General features: G+C 40.8%; 1 protein-coding gene across 2 annotated transcripts in view; it reads left to right on the top strand.

Annotated features, from left to right (window-relative positions):
- The window catches only part of KIAA1549L (KIAA1549 like), a 267,293-nt gene that overhangs the window by 56,980 nt on the left and 195,257 nt on the right, over positions 1-15,056 (top strand). The gene's annotated exons all lie outside the window — the stretch shown is intronic.

The following is a 15,056-nucleotide window of genomic DNA, read 5'->3' as shown; positions in this document are numbered from 1 at the left end:
TTGGTACAGCAAACCACCTTGCAGAGGAGGCGCCTGAGATGGGGGAGGAAGGGTGGGAGAGAAGGGAAGCAGAGGGGTCCAGTGTCATGCCTCAGCCACCCAGTTAGAGGCAGAGCTGGGATTTGAACCCCGTCTCCTGACACTTGGCCCAGCCCCCTGGAGTCCTTCAGCTCCAGCATGAGGTATCCCCTGCATAATGGACATTTCGCTTACGAAAGGAAAAAAGTTAACTTTCAGTTCTACACTTGAATTGTTGACTTAAGCACTCTGGGCAGTAATTCTAGCTGTCTCACCTTATCAGCATTATAATTTGTGACCATAGTATTTCAGTCCTAGAAGATTCTCAGATGAGTTGGGCTGTATGGATGAGTATGGTAATTTTTAAAATAACTCTACCTTCCATTTCTAAAGCACTTCAGACTTTTTAGAGCACTCTCATATATACACATTATTTAAAAAATGGATTAGCTTGACAAAGTGGATTTACTCTTGGGTGATGGTCTTCTGTGGGTATGAATGGAAAAAAGGCTTTTACCTCCTCTTAGCCAAGATTAAAAAGGAATAAATGAGTTAAGAGAAGATGATGGAAGACAAAAGGGTGTTTATTCAAGCAGCATGATCACTGGGATGCAGCTCTGAAGGAGACTGAAGAGCCCTGGACCGGGACGTGAGGGGTCATAGCAACTGCTGTCATTGAAACCAGACAGTGCTGGGTTTGAATCGTGACCCTGCTACTTCCCAAAGAGACACATCGTGTCACCTCTGAACCTTTCCTGCTTTGTAAAACAGGACTGTGTACCTCACAGGAGGGTTGTAAGGATGAGAAGTGCTTGTCGGTGCATGCCACATAATAAGCCCTTGATAGATAACTTACAGCCCCCCTCCCCCACCTCCGATAGTCAGGCCTGCATTTGCCAGCCTTGAGCCGCTTGTTGTAAAGACCTTCACCCTGCCTGGCTCTTTCCCACCTTACTCCTGTACCTGTAGTGACCAGATCTGACTGGATTACAGCACGCCTGTCCCCTACCTTCACTGTATATGCCCAAACTGGATAAAGTGGCCTCTGGCCTGGTTCCTACTTTGCCTTGTGGATTCCTTGTCTGAACCCAGCCTGCCTGGCTGGCCCATTACCACCTGCTTACCCCTTTTCAGCCCTGTGCTGTCCCAGATTTCCCATCTTTGGCTAACTGTTGATGTCAAACTGTGTACATCTTTTTTCCTTTTTTAATGGTTTTTTTGGGGGGAGGGGGCAGAGATTTGGTTCACATGGATCATTTTCCCCCCAATTTTTTCTTTAAATTCTAGTTAGTTAACATATAGTGTAATATTGGTTTCAGGAGTAGAATTCAGTGATTTATCACTTATGTACAATACCCAGCGCCCATCACAAGTGCCCTCCTTAATGCCCATTACCCGTTTACTCATCCCCTGCCCACCTCCCTCCATCAATCTGTGGTTTGTTCTCTACAGGTAAGAATCTCTTATGGTTTGCTTCCCTCTCTTTTTTTTAGTTCCCCTATGCTCATCTGTTTTGTTTCTTAAATTCCACATATGAGTGAAATCATATGGTATTTGTCTTTCTCTGACTGACTTATTTCACTTAGTATAATACACTCTAATTCCATCCATGTCATTGCAAATGACAAGCTCTCATTCTTTTTTTGGGCTGAGTAATATTCCATTGTGTGTGTGTATGTATATACACACACAATACACACACACACAGACACACAGATACCACATCTTCTTTATCTAAAATGGATCATTTTATCGGGCACCTGGATGGCTCACTCAGTTAAGCATTCGACTTCGGCTCAGGTCATGATCTCACAGCTTGTGAGTTCAAGCCCCATGGAGGTGCTGTGCTGATAGTTCAGAGCCTGGAGCCCGCTTTGGATTCTGTCTCTGTCTCTCTCTGCCCCTCCCCCACTCGTGCACACTTTCTCTCTCTCTCTCTCTCTCTCTCTCTCAAATATAAATAAACATTAAGAAACTAAAAAAAAAAATGGGTCATTTTATTAAATTTTTTTAAATTTTACATTTATTTATTTTTGAGAAACAGAGTGAGACAAAGCGTGAGTGGGGGAGGGGCAGAGAGAGAGGGAGACACAGAATCTGAAGCAGGGTCCGGGGTCTGAGCTGTCAGCACAGACCCTGATGCGGGGCTCGAACCCACGAACTGCAAGATCATGACCTGAGCCGAAGTTGGATGCTCAACCGACTGAGCCACCCAGGTGCCCCTAAAATGGGTCATTTTAGCAGGAGCTGCATTATTTCAGCAGAGATAGTATAATTTGAGTCAAATTCCTGTTCATTTCTGGGGGAAAGTCAGTGAAGCTGATGGTTTACTGATTCCATTGGCTTCACTAAACTGGCAACAGTCAAGCTGGCTGCCAGTTTAGGCACAGACTTAGGTCCCATTCCTGGTTCTTATCCCATCTTATCTTGTCTCCTTACCTTATCTGGATTCAGTTCCAGAAACACCGCTCAGAGACCCAGGTGTGTGAACTGCCACTTTTAGAAGGACAGCACTCATCACTTTGCTGTAGCTCCTGAAAGCACCATTTCCCGGGTGAGAAGTGTTCTTCTATTGCCTTTGCCCCTTTCGGCATCCGTGTGATCAAAGTGCAGGGATTTGAAGATGCCTTAAGACGTAACCTTGGGGCTCTTAGAAATGGTGTTCTTATTTTGCATAGGCCCATCAGATCTGTCATATGCTGGTAACTTTGGTCATTTCTGAACATGTTCTGGTCAGTTAGTGATTTAGAACTTAAAAAAAAAAAAAGAATCTCCACACAGTCTTTCTCTCCGAACTGGCTACATTTCTGACTCTTCCAGTTTCTTTCCCTACTATCTGAAGTGGACCCTAATCCTGAGAAGGGAAATCTTCGTGACTTAGTTTGCAAATCATCACGTGTCCTTCATTTGTGAAGGAACAAGTCCCAGAGAGAAGGTGGAAATTACTGAACAAAAAAGGGCCTAATAATAATAATAATAATAATAATCTCTCACAGTTTGGTGAAATAACCATTCCTTTCAAAATTTGAATTTTGCTCTGCCCTGAAGAGTTTGATTTCATTTGCATGGAGAATTCTCTTATATTGTGGGGTTGTAGAAATTACAGCAATTATGGCTTGCGTGAAAACGAAAGAACGAGTTATGTCCAACATCTCTTAGTTGAGCAAATTCATGGTTAGTCTCGTCCAGTGTATCCCATCTGTGAGTAATAAGCCCCAGCTAGCCTCCCCTTTCTAGCTAGCGTGGGTGTTTGGATCAGTCTTAAACTCAATAGATGGAGTCAAAGAGGACTTGTCTAACTGTAAGTCTTTACACTTACCTGTTTGAATATTCCTTCGGACAGTTCAGATCTTCCTTCTGAATCACTTTCCCTCTTTTCTGAGTCCAGTTGACCCTTGAACAATATGGATTTGAACTGGTCAGGCCTGCTTACACATGGGTTTTCTTCAATAAATACAGTACAGTACTGTAAGTGTATTTCCTCTTCCTGATGATCTTACTAATAACATTTTCTTTAGGTAACTTCATTGTAAGAATTCAGTATGTAATACATATAACATTCAAACTATGGGTTAACCCGACTGTTTCTGTTATTGGTAAGGCTTCTGGCTCTCAGTAGTCAAGTGTTGGGGAAGTCAAAAGTTATACGCAGATTTTTGATGATGTGGAGGGTCAGAATCCCTAAAACTCTCATGTTGTTCAAGGGATAAACTGGACATTCTTTTAAAATTACTTTAGTGAGGATATGTTAGTAATTACCTGTATCCATTTTTGTTGGCCTGAAAATGTTTTGAAAGATAGTTTTGCTTGCTCTGGATTGATAGTTGTTTTCTTTCAACTCTTTGAAGATGTCATTTTGCTTTCATGCTTGATGCTGAGAAGTCAGCTCAGTCTTTGTCAATGATCTGTCTTGTCTCTGACAGCCGTCATTCTCTTCTCCTTGGTTTTGGTTTCTTCAGTTTCACTAAGTGTTGAAATTTTTGATGTCTAGATATTGATTACTTTTCATTTATTCTGGCTTGGGATTTACTGTATGTCTTCAATCTGAGGATTCATATCTTCAATTAATTTTAAAAATTGTCAGCCCTGCGGCGCCTGGGTGGCTCAGTCGGTTAAGGGTCCGACTTTGGCTCAGGTCATAATCTCGGAGTCGGTGAGTTTGAGCCCTGCATTGGGCTCTGTGCTGACAGCTCAGAGCTTGGAGCCTGCTTTGGATTCTGTGTCTCCCTCTCTATCTTCCCCTTCCCCCCTCATGCTCTGTCTCTGTCTCTCTCAAAAATAAATAAACACTAAAAAAAATTTTTTTTTAATTGTCAGCCCTTATTTATTTGAATATTACTTCTACCTCAATCTCCTTATTTTTCTCCTTTCTGGAACTGTACATTTTTTTTTTTAATTTTAGAGAGAGATAGAGAAAGAGAGAGCAGAGGTGGGGCAGAGGCAGAGAGAGAGAATCCTAAGCAGGCTTCATGCTCAGCATGGAGCCTGACAGGGGGATTCATCCCATGGACCTAGGATTGTGACCTGAAATGAAATCAAGAGTTGGAAGCTCAACTGACTGAGCCATCCAGACGCCCCTCTCCTTTCCAGAAATCTGATTAGACGTATGTTAAACCTTCTTACTTTGTCCCTCATATAACTTAGCTTTTAAAATGCATCTTAACGGGATGGGTGGTTCAGTCAGTTGAGTGACTGGCTCTTGGTTTGGGCTCAGGTCATGATCTCATGGTTCATGGGTTTGAGCCCTGCGTGGGGCTCTGTGCTGGCAGTGTGGGGCCTTCTTGGGATTCTTTCTCCCTCTCTGCCCCTCCCCTTCTCTCTCTCTCTCAAAATAAATAAATTGAAAACAAGTGAAGAATAAAGTGTTCTAAAAAAATAAAATGCATTTTAACAAGTCTTTCTGTGCTGCATTCTGGGTAATTTCCTCAAATCTATCTTAAGTTTTATACATCCTGTCTTAGGTTGTGTCTAATACGCTACTTACCTGTTTTTTTGGTTTTCATTATTATATTTTCTATTTCAGAAATTCTGTTTGGCTCTTTTTAAAAAATTGCTTACTCAACTGACTTCATCGTGTCTTTAGTCCCCTCTATTATTTCTTTATACATGTTAAACTTAATTATTTTTTATTTTGTGTCTGATCATTGCAATGTCTCCAGTTTGATAGCTGTCACTCATAGTGACTTGCTTACTCTTATTTTTAGTGATTTTTAAATTTTTAAAAAAAATTTTTGTTTTCAACATTTATTTATTTTTGAGAGAAAGAGACAGAGTGTGAGCGGGAGAGGGACACAGAAAGAGGGAGATATGGAATCTGAAGTAGGCTCCAGGCTCTGAGCTGTCAGCACAAAGCCTGATGCGGGGCTCAAACTCACAAGTGGTGAGATCATGACCTGAGCTGAAGTCGAATGCTTAACCAACTGAGCCACCCAGGTGCCCCTAGTGATGTTTTGTCTTTTTATTGTGAGCTCACTCATGTTGTTTGAAACTTTTTCTATGGGAATTGTTAGAGCCCTGTGTTTGAAGAGTCTTTCTCCAGAGGGAAAGGATTTGCATTTGTCCCAGCCATGGGATAATGACAACCAAGGGCTGTTTAATCACATTTTCAGTACTTCTAAGCCAAGATATCATGTGAATTCTAGCCCTACACCTGTATGAATGTGGGCTTTTGGTTAGGGACTCTCAGGAGATATTTATTTTTTCTTTTTTTTTTTTTTTTGCCTCACCAAGGCCAGGATAGATAAGTCTCCTTCTAAACAACAGCCTCATTCTCTGAGATTGTTTCCATTTGAGCATTGTGGCATTTTGGAAAAAAGTACTTAATCTGGTCTCTCACTATGATCAAGCCCCAGGCTTTGTTCCCAGGTACACACACCAAAACACAGTGTAAGAACCCAGGCTCCTGGGTCAGCTGATGTCCTTGGGGGCAAATGCTAGCTTTGCATTACCCAGTAAAATTACACTTTCTAGTTTATGGCTTCCAACTGTTTCCCTTTATTGCAACCTCAATCATGTTTTAAACTAGATTTTTAAAAAACATATTTTATCTCTTTCTTTAAGTGATCTTCTTAAAAGAGGCTTCTTCACCCACATAGTTGCAGAAACAAAGGTGCTAGGCAGTATTTTAGATGTTTGCAATACAGTGCACTGTGAATGAACAAGACAGTAAGATCCCATCTCTCACAGAGCTTACAGGTCAGTGGGGGTAGAGAAAGGAAACAAGTAAATAAATACCTAAGATAATTTCAATGGTGGTGAATACTATCATCTTTTATATTTTTAATTTATTTTTTTAAGTTTATTTATTTTTGAGAGACAGTATAAGCAGAGGAGGGGCAGAGAGAAAGGGAGAGAGAGAATCCCAAGCAAGCTCCATGCTGTCAGCACAGAGCCCGATATGGGGCTTGAACTCATGATCATGGGCTGAGATCTCAGGTGAGATCATGACCTGAGCTGAAATCAAGAGTTGGCACTTAGCTGTCTGACTCAGGTGCCCCAATACTATCATCTTTTAAAATATTCATAGTGACCCATGCAAGGGACTTGATCCTGCAAAAGATCCTGTATCTTTTAATCATTCCACCCCTGTGTTGTAAGATGAATCTACCATTAGTTGAATGAAACCGCCTCATTATTAAGTGATCGGTTAATTCAGTGGTGAGGACGACATGGTAGAAAAGCCCTAGAATTTGGGCTCAGAGTTAGACCGCATCTACATCCACCTAAAGCCGGTGTCCTCACGTGATTTTTTAAGGCATGTGTGAGATTGAAAATGACTTAGTGACAAGCTGAGAGCAATCATATAAGGCATGCATACAACTCTTCTCTGCAATTAAACTCATTTTAAAGCCATGTTATTTTATTAACAGAGTATTTTGCCTCATTTTTATCAGTGATATAGAAAGGTCAAGGAGTAACAAATAATTAGTTATTTTCAAGTGTTCAAATAAATCCATACCTTTAAAAATTGGAAGCATGGAGAGAAAAGAAAAGCTAAAAATGTTTTCTTTCTTAAAGAAATGATTAATACATCTGATAATAAAATTGATGCAGGAGATTCTGATCATCTAGTGGTCTGTTTAGGAATCATATGCTACTTGAGAGAAAGCTGTTTTTATAAGAAATGTCTGAAAATATCGAGTCAAGAACCCAGTAAATGAGAATGGTTTGTTGAGCCTCTTTCACCTGATTTAGAAACAGCTCCTGCTAATGAAATATGTCAGGAAATTTTCAGAGGTGTGAACAGTGAATGGGTAAGATGCTGCATTTCTTAAGTAGTTGATTTTGCTTGCCACCCCCAATTGACTTGAATTCACTAGTAGTCAGAGAGTCTCACTCTTTTTTGGTACCTTTTGGCAGCCTGGTGAAATTTATGGATTCTTCTCAGAATGGCGGTTTCAACAAAATCCATAGAATTGAAAAGAACGCCAATTACGTTGAAATGCAGCATTATTCACAGACACTGAAGAGTGTATAAGACCCCCTAGATTATTAACCTCTATGACCTGTTTCAATTACATCTCTATTCTTTTTTAAAAAATTGTTTAATGTTTATTTTTGAGAGAGAGAGAGAGAGAGAGAGAGAGAGAGAGAGAGACAGAGCGTGAGTGGGGGAGGGGCAGAGAGAGAGGGAGACACAGAATCCGAAGCAGGCTCCAGGCTCTGAGCTGTCAGCACAGAGCCTGATACGGGGCTTGAACTCACAAACTGCGAGATCATGACCTGAGCTGAAGTCAGACGCTTAACTGACTGAACCACCCAGGTGTCCTACATCTCTATTTTTGAACAGGAAAAGTAGTTTATGATATGACGGATTTCCTGAATTTCTCAAGAGGAAATAGAATTGGTGTCAGCTATAGATAGGTGCCGTAAGTCAGTGGTCTTATCACATATGTATGCATAATACACTTCTGCTGTGGAAAAAACATGGTACTTTGGAAAGGAGCTTTCTAAATTCTCAGTTTTGTACCTATGGGGTTTCTAGTAACATATGAACTTAGACAAGATCAGTGCTCTCTGGAGTATTGACCTTATATGTGAAAGATGACCTCAGAAAATAAACAAAAAGGAGGGAATATAAACAGAATCAATTTATTTTGGAATGCTGTGATTTATTTACAGCTGTCACAATAAAATGGAATACTGGTTATTTATTGTTCTTTTAAATATGAAAGAAAACGTTGAACTGCTTCAAATCATTGGAGACAGTCTAAACTGAACATCCTTAGAGGACTGATTCATTACGTTATATTCCTATAACAAAATCCTATACAGCCATTAACAGGATAGAGATGTATGTGCTCTTCTAGAATGAACTCTAAGATATGTCATTACATGGAAAAGGAAAGGTGTAGAAGAGTGTACCATGTATTCTCACTTATAAAAATGTGTCTATTAACAAAACATGATATTTCTGGAAAAAGGCACCAGTAATTGGTAACAATGATTATTTCTGGGAGGGGAACTTGAGGTCTGGAGGCTGATGAGGAGACTGACTTCTCATTGTATATCTATTTGTACTGCTTGAATGTTTTGCCATATGCACGTATTAGTGGTTCTAATTCATTAAAAAATGAATTGCCCTTGCTTCTAGCAGCTATTGATATTGAAATGAAATGGAAGCATATAAAGAATATGTACTAATTATGCCTGTCAAATAACATATTTCACTAATTAATACACTACTCAGTGCATGAAGAAGAAATTCTCAACACTTAGGCCTGCTCCAAATAAGAGTTCAGGGTGTAGATGGCAAGGCTTACAGTTAGGGATGTTCCCCCACGTCTCCTGAATGTCCTCCTGGGACCTGGTGTCTTCCTTCCATGCACACACACTGCTTTGCAGCTGTCTGTGTTCTCCTCCTCCTACTCTCCTTGGTCTGTGAACTCCTGGAGGAATGTGTCTCACACAGTGCCTGGCACAGAGCAGACCCACGATAAATGATGGAAGAATGAGTCACTCCTGATCCTGCCAGGAGTGAAGTCTGGAGATACAGAGATAAGTAGTGGGTGCTGAATCCCACAACAGAGCAGCCTGGGGAGACAGACCCCATGTCTTGGTGGTTCCCAGTTGGGTTGGGGGCAAAGGAAAGGGTGGAGGTGATGAAAGGAAACCAAGGAGGACTATTGTCTGATGAGGGCACCATCCCTTGGTGTCCTTGGTTTTGTCCCCAAACCTCTGTGTTGGGGGTGGTTGCTGATGGAGGAGACAAAGCCGGCAGAACAGTGGGGGCCGTGGGTGGGAGAGAATCAGAGAGAAATTGGGTAACAGCAGTTGTTCAGTGAAATTTCACAGTGCCTTTCAAGAATGAAATTCAATTTATATTTAGAATTTGATTTGAATCCAGAAGGAACACACAAGCTGGTTAATATCAAGACTCTGTAAGAAATAATTTGTGTCAGTTATTGAAAGGATTTGTAATCAAGCGTGAATGGAATGTCTGGTCACACTCATTCATTTATTCATTCATTCGTTTACTCCATATTTATTGTTGAGGTCTTGTGTGTCCTGTGAGGGATCCACAGATGAATTAGATAGGTCGTCTTCCTAAGTAGCTCATCATCAGAAATTAATTTAGCACAGTGGTTAAGAATGATATGTTGAATTCAGATTCTTGGATTCAAATCCTGGCTCTATTCCTTGTCACCTATGTGACCTTGAGCTAGTTGTTTAATTTCTTTGTGCTTCAACATCTCATTGCTAATATGAGAAAAGTGCCCATGTAAAGTGCCTAGGCAGTGCCAGGCATAATCAGGATTCAATAAATGTCAGTTTTATGGGTTTTTTTTAAAACATTCATTGATCCACTGAACACTTTTGGAGCTCCTGTTCTGTGTTAGGTACTGCTGTAGGCACTAAACAGAGACATAATTCCTATCTTCAAAGAACTCAGCTGTTTGTTGGTGTATTAGTTCTTTCTTCCTTCCTTTGTAACAAATTACCCAGTTCAGTGGCCCAAAACCCTGACAGACATGACTTACGTCTCACAGTTTCTGTGGATCAGGAATTCAGGATCAGCTTGACTGTTTCTGCTTAGGGTGTCTCATGAACTTACAGCCAAAATGTTTGCCAGAATTGCAGTCATCTGAAGGCTTGACTGGGGCTGGAGGATGTATTTATAAGGTGTCTCACTTATATGTTTGGCAAGTTGGTTCTTCTTCACATGGGCACTGCTTGAGTGTCCTCACAATATGGTATCTGGCTTTCCTCAGAGTAAGTGATCTGAGAGCCCAAACCAGAAACTTCAATGCCTTTTATGACCTAGCCTCAGAAACCAAACACCATCACCTCTGCTCTATTCTATCTGTCTCACAGCCCTGATTCAATATGGGAGGGGACTGTACACAAGCTTGTGTATAGGAGGAGGTGGGATCCTTGGGGACTGTCTTGGAGGCTGGCAAAGACAGCTGGGGAGGAACACATATAATCATGGGGAAAGTGCTGTGATGTAGATATGCCACAGGGAGCTTCTTGTCAGGAAAGGAGGAGGCAAAGCTTGAGTTCGGTTTTGAAGGAAAAGAACTGAGGAAAGGGAGTGTCCTGGGCAGAAGGCAGTTAAAGGAGAAAGGCACAGAGGCCAGAATAAGCATAACATACCCTGGAAGTTTGAACACATCTGTTGGTTTGCAGTGGAGTCTCTGGTAGGGCAGGGACAAGAATGTGGTGATGATGTCAGTACATGTAACTGATGTGATAGTAGTCATGACAGATTGTGACAGTTGTACTTACACAAATGAAAGAGAATGACGTCACATTCTTTAAGGATTTGCTTTCTGAAATACCTTTGTGGTATTTAAGATATTCATCCCTGCATCCATCCATCTGTCTACCCAACCATCCTCTGACTAAGCAGTATTTATTAATTACATTTGGACTGTATAATAAATAGTCTCTTAAGATGATGCACACTTTCTATTTTGTGGACACACAATTTGAGTATATTTTGCTTTACTTTTTCTTCATAGCACTACTTACTACTTGGCATTATATTGTATTTTATGCTTATCGCTTGTGTTCATCTCCAGAATATAAACCTCAAGAATATAGACTCCAGAAATTTTGCCTGAGTTGACGTCATTGTATCCCCAGTGCCTAGAATAATGCTTGGCACACGTGGGGGCTTAGTAAAGATGTGGTTGAGTAAGAGTGAAGTGAGGTGATAGAAGTGTGCAGAAGATGCTGTGGGAACTTGGGAGGAAATGTCCAGGTCTTTCTGAAGTGGGGAAAGGAGGTGGTTAGAGAGGACTTTGTAGAGTCCTTGCTGTCTGAACTGAGCTGGCCAGGTAGATGAGCTGAGCGTTCAAGACAGAGGAGATCTTGTAAGCAAAGGAATGGAGACGTATGAGAGTATGGCCACAGTTCTAGATGATGCTTGTCTCTCTACGTAGTTTGTGAAACGAAAAGTATAATTGCAAGATAAGAAAAGCATCTTCCAGCAGTTGCCATTATGTAATAATTCAGTTAAAACTCTGCATTAGAGGAAGCATCCTTTGCAGTTATTTCTGAACTTAAAACTTCACTAGTTGATAAGTGTCCTTGTGCTGTGGCTGTATATGAAACACAAAGAGCAGAGTTGTGTGTCCTTCCCATTATTGAGCTTTTTCCTCAATATTGCATGCATTCATCTTTTAAATACAATTCCTTGCTGCAGTGGCAATACATTTTAGTTTTTCCAATAGACTTGACATGAGATGTGTTTGTTGGCATCTCTGTTAACTTGAAGGTGTTTTTATGTCACACGGGTATGAGACAGAGCCATAGTTCAGGTTATTTTATAGTAAAGCAGGTTGCAGGTCTGTGATAAGGGAAGGTTGAATCCCATGCTGTATATACTGTACTCTAGGACCAGCTTCAGGTCTTTGTAGATTATTATTTTCCCAGTTCTCTTTTCCAGTGCAGGAATGTTGGCACACCTGAAGGTGCTTTCTTCACACCTCTGTGTGTCCCTTGTCCCTGAACTTCAGGAAAAAAGAAAAACCTTCATAGATTTGCAGGTAGTGTATTTAGGAAATTCTCCTCAGTGGTGGCCATGTTTACATAATCTGGAACTATTAACACCTTTGAAAAACAGTTTGAAAGAAACAACTTGGCTCCAAGAATTTCCCTTGGGCCCCGCTTTTTTCTTAGTAACTCATTTTGATTTTTTTTTAAATCCACATCTACTCACACTTAGCAACGTAAATGTGCAGTACCAAAGAGTAAACCTTCATATGTTGGAAAGGCAATTAATTTTGGTTCTACTAAAAAAGTGGAATTTAAATTTGATCTTAAATTGGAATAAAAAGGTAACAGTAATTGTCTGTGGACAGTGGGACTGTGGGTATTTTGTCTTCCTTCTACTTTTCATTTCCCTGTCAGTAATGGACATGTATTATTATTTTATAGTGAGTTTAAAACCAAGAAACTTTTTGGAAAATTTGCTTTTCAACTATAATATGTAATTTCTAGGCATTCTTTTTTGCAAAATAGATTTTGATTCCTCACTCTTTTTCTTCTTCAGAGCTCATTTTTCAAAGTCAGCAATGGCAGATTGAGTGATGGCTTCAAATGTCAGAAGAGGATTCTCATTTATTAACTAAAAGTTGCTGGAGAAGGTTAGCAGGGCAAGGCAGAGCCAACCAAGCGAGACCACTGGGGTTTTCCGAGGCAGGGTCAGGCTGCCAAAGAGGAAACAGTTGTTCCCACCTCACAACTCGCAGTTCCTATCAAGAAGGACCAGAAACAACATTTTTCTGTAACTCTCTGGTATTGATAATTGGGCATGTGAAGCTACTAAGACCAATTTTGCATGGGCAGTGTCTTCCAACATGCCTTTTGGCTGGTGCTTTTGAGGTGTTATCTCCTGACCATCCCCTCTGACCACAGTTGCATACCCACAAGCAAATCTGAGGAGCCCTAGGGCCTGGCCACTAAACCCATCCCATTCTCTTTCAGCCTCCTAATTTCCATTTATTCTTCACAGCCCACACAAACCCTAGGCCGGTGCACCCACCACCCCATGCAGGCCACTCCTGATGGTAGTAATAAAACAATATAGTTGTTTGTTTGTTTGTTTTTTAATTAGAGAGAGAGAGTGTGTACACAAGTTGGGAAGAGTGGCAGAGGGAGAGAGAGAGAATCTTAAGCAGGTTCCATGCTCAGTACAGAGCCTGATGCGGGGCTCGATCCTGTGACCCTGGGATTATGACCTGTGTCAAAATCAAACACCGGACGCTCAACTGACTGAGCTACCCAGGTGCTCCTAAAACAATATAGCTTTTAAATACACACATACACATGCATGTGTGCATACGCGTGCACACACACACACACACACACACGTACACTCAGCTTGTAGGTAGATGAGCTTCTAAGTTTCTTTCCAGCAGTTGTCTGTGAGGGCCTACAGTGTGCAATTCAGCAAAGATTCAAAAAGGAAGAAGGCATGGAATTGATAGCCTTACATGGGCATATGGGACCCACAAGCAAACAGATTTTACAAAGTTGAAAGTGGAAATTGCCTCAGAGAAAGTGTAAAGTGTTAAGAGCTCAGCTCTTTAACTGTTTATGAGAGGACAACATAAACAATCAACGTGGATATGTTTATAAGCATCCACAGGCACCTGAAGAAATGTGTTTATTTTCCTGAAGTTTCTCTAACATATGGCCATTTCTCCCTACATTATTTCTATTTATTGCACACAGTGGCAAGTTTATCATCCTTCATAATCATCATTAAATTCCACTTACTCTCCATTCTGAGTTAATTTGTTTGCTTTGTAGCCAAAAGGTTGTTTGAAGAACTGTTGTTCTGCTCTTGTCTGGAAGAGAACAGAAGTGCCTTACTTCTATGAGTGAGATCCCCTCATTCTCCTCCCTCTACTCACTAGCCACGTTTTAGCAAAAGTAAACTAAGTTTCTCTCCAGAACGTACCCCAGCTTAGAGGACTGAGTTGGACAATCTGAAGAAAACCTCAAAAGCAAGGATCTTCCTTTTCCTTGGACAAGTCTCCAAAGAGCCAACCCCTGCTTCCTTTCCACTCTTTCAGGCTTTTCTGGGACAAGAGGTCAAGAGCAATGAGCTATCATTTACTGAGTGCCTTCTGCATCTTAGGCATTTTATATATTCACCTCGAATTCTCTCACATTATCAGATGAAGAAACTGAGGCCAAGAAGTCAAGTAATTTGGCCAAAATCACATAGCTAGAATTTGGATACCGGTCTGCCTGACTCCAGAAACTAGTGTTTTTTGCATTGTGCTATGCTACTTCTAAAACAAGATCCCAATGAAAGAAAAAATAGTAAGTTCCAAACCATCAGACTTTAAAATAGTCTTCATTTACCAGTTTTCTCACGCTGATAATCCCTTCATTGTCCTGCCTTTCTTATCATATCTAGGAGGTTGGCAAAAGCTGGGAGAAACAGTACAAAAAGGGAGATGCCCATCATAGCCACCCCCACTGTGGAAGGAAGGTTGTTCCATTTATTTCTTGCTCTCAAACCCCGTGGTGATTGGCTGTTGATGAGCCAGCTTTGTCTCTTGACCCATACTTCAGCCTGTTGGGCACTTCTCTGAGGACCACTCACCCCTCTCTGAGTGTCTTCTCCCAACTGTGGATCTTACTGCTTTGCAGGGAACCTGGAGGCTGGGGTAAGTGTGGTAGGTTGTGGTGTCAATGCCTCTGTCTAGTCTTTTATTTTATTTTATTTTATTTTATTTTATTTATGTATTTATTTATTATTTATTTATTTATAAATTTACATCCAAGTTAGCATATAGTGCAATAATGATTTCAAGAGTAGAATCCAGTGATTCATCCCCTACATATAATACCCAGTGTTCATCCCAGCAAGTGTCTTCCTTAATGCCTCTTGCCCATTTAGCCATTCCTCCACCCACAACCCCTCCAGCAACCCTTAGTTTGTTCTCTATATTTAAGAGTCTCTTATGTTTTGCTCCCCTTCCTGTTTTTATATTCTTTTTGCTTCCCTTCACCTATGTTCATCTGTTTTGTGTCTTAAATTCCACATATGAGTGAAATCATATAACGTTTGTCTT

Source organism: Panthera onca, chromosome D1 (assembly GCF_046562875.1).
Source record: "Panthera onca isolate mPanOnc1 chromosome D1, mPanOnc1 haplotype 2, whole genome shotgun sequence".
NCBI lineage: Eukaryota > Metazoa > Chordata > Mammalia > Carnivora > Felidae > Panthera > Panthera onca.
Note: the sequence above shows the minus strand (reverse complement) of the source record. Positions and strands in the feature narration are given on the sequence as shown.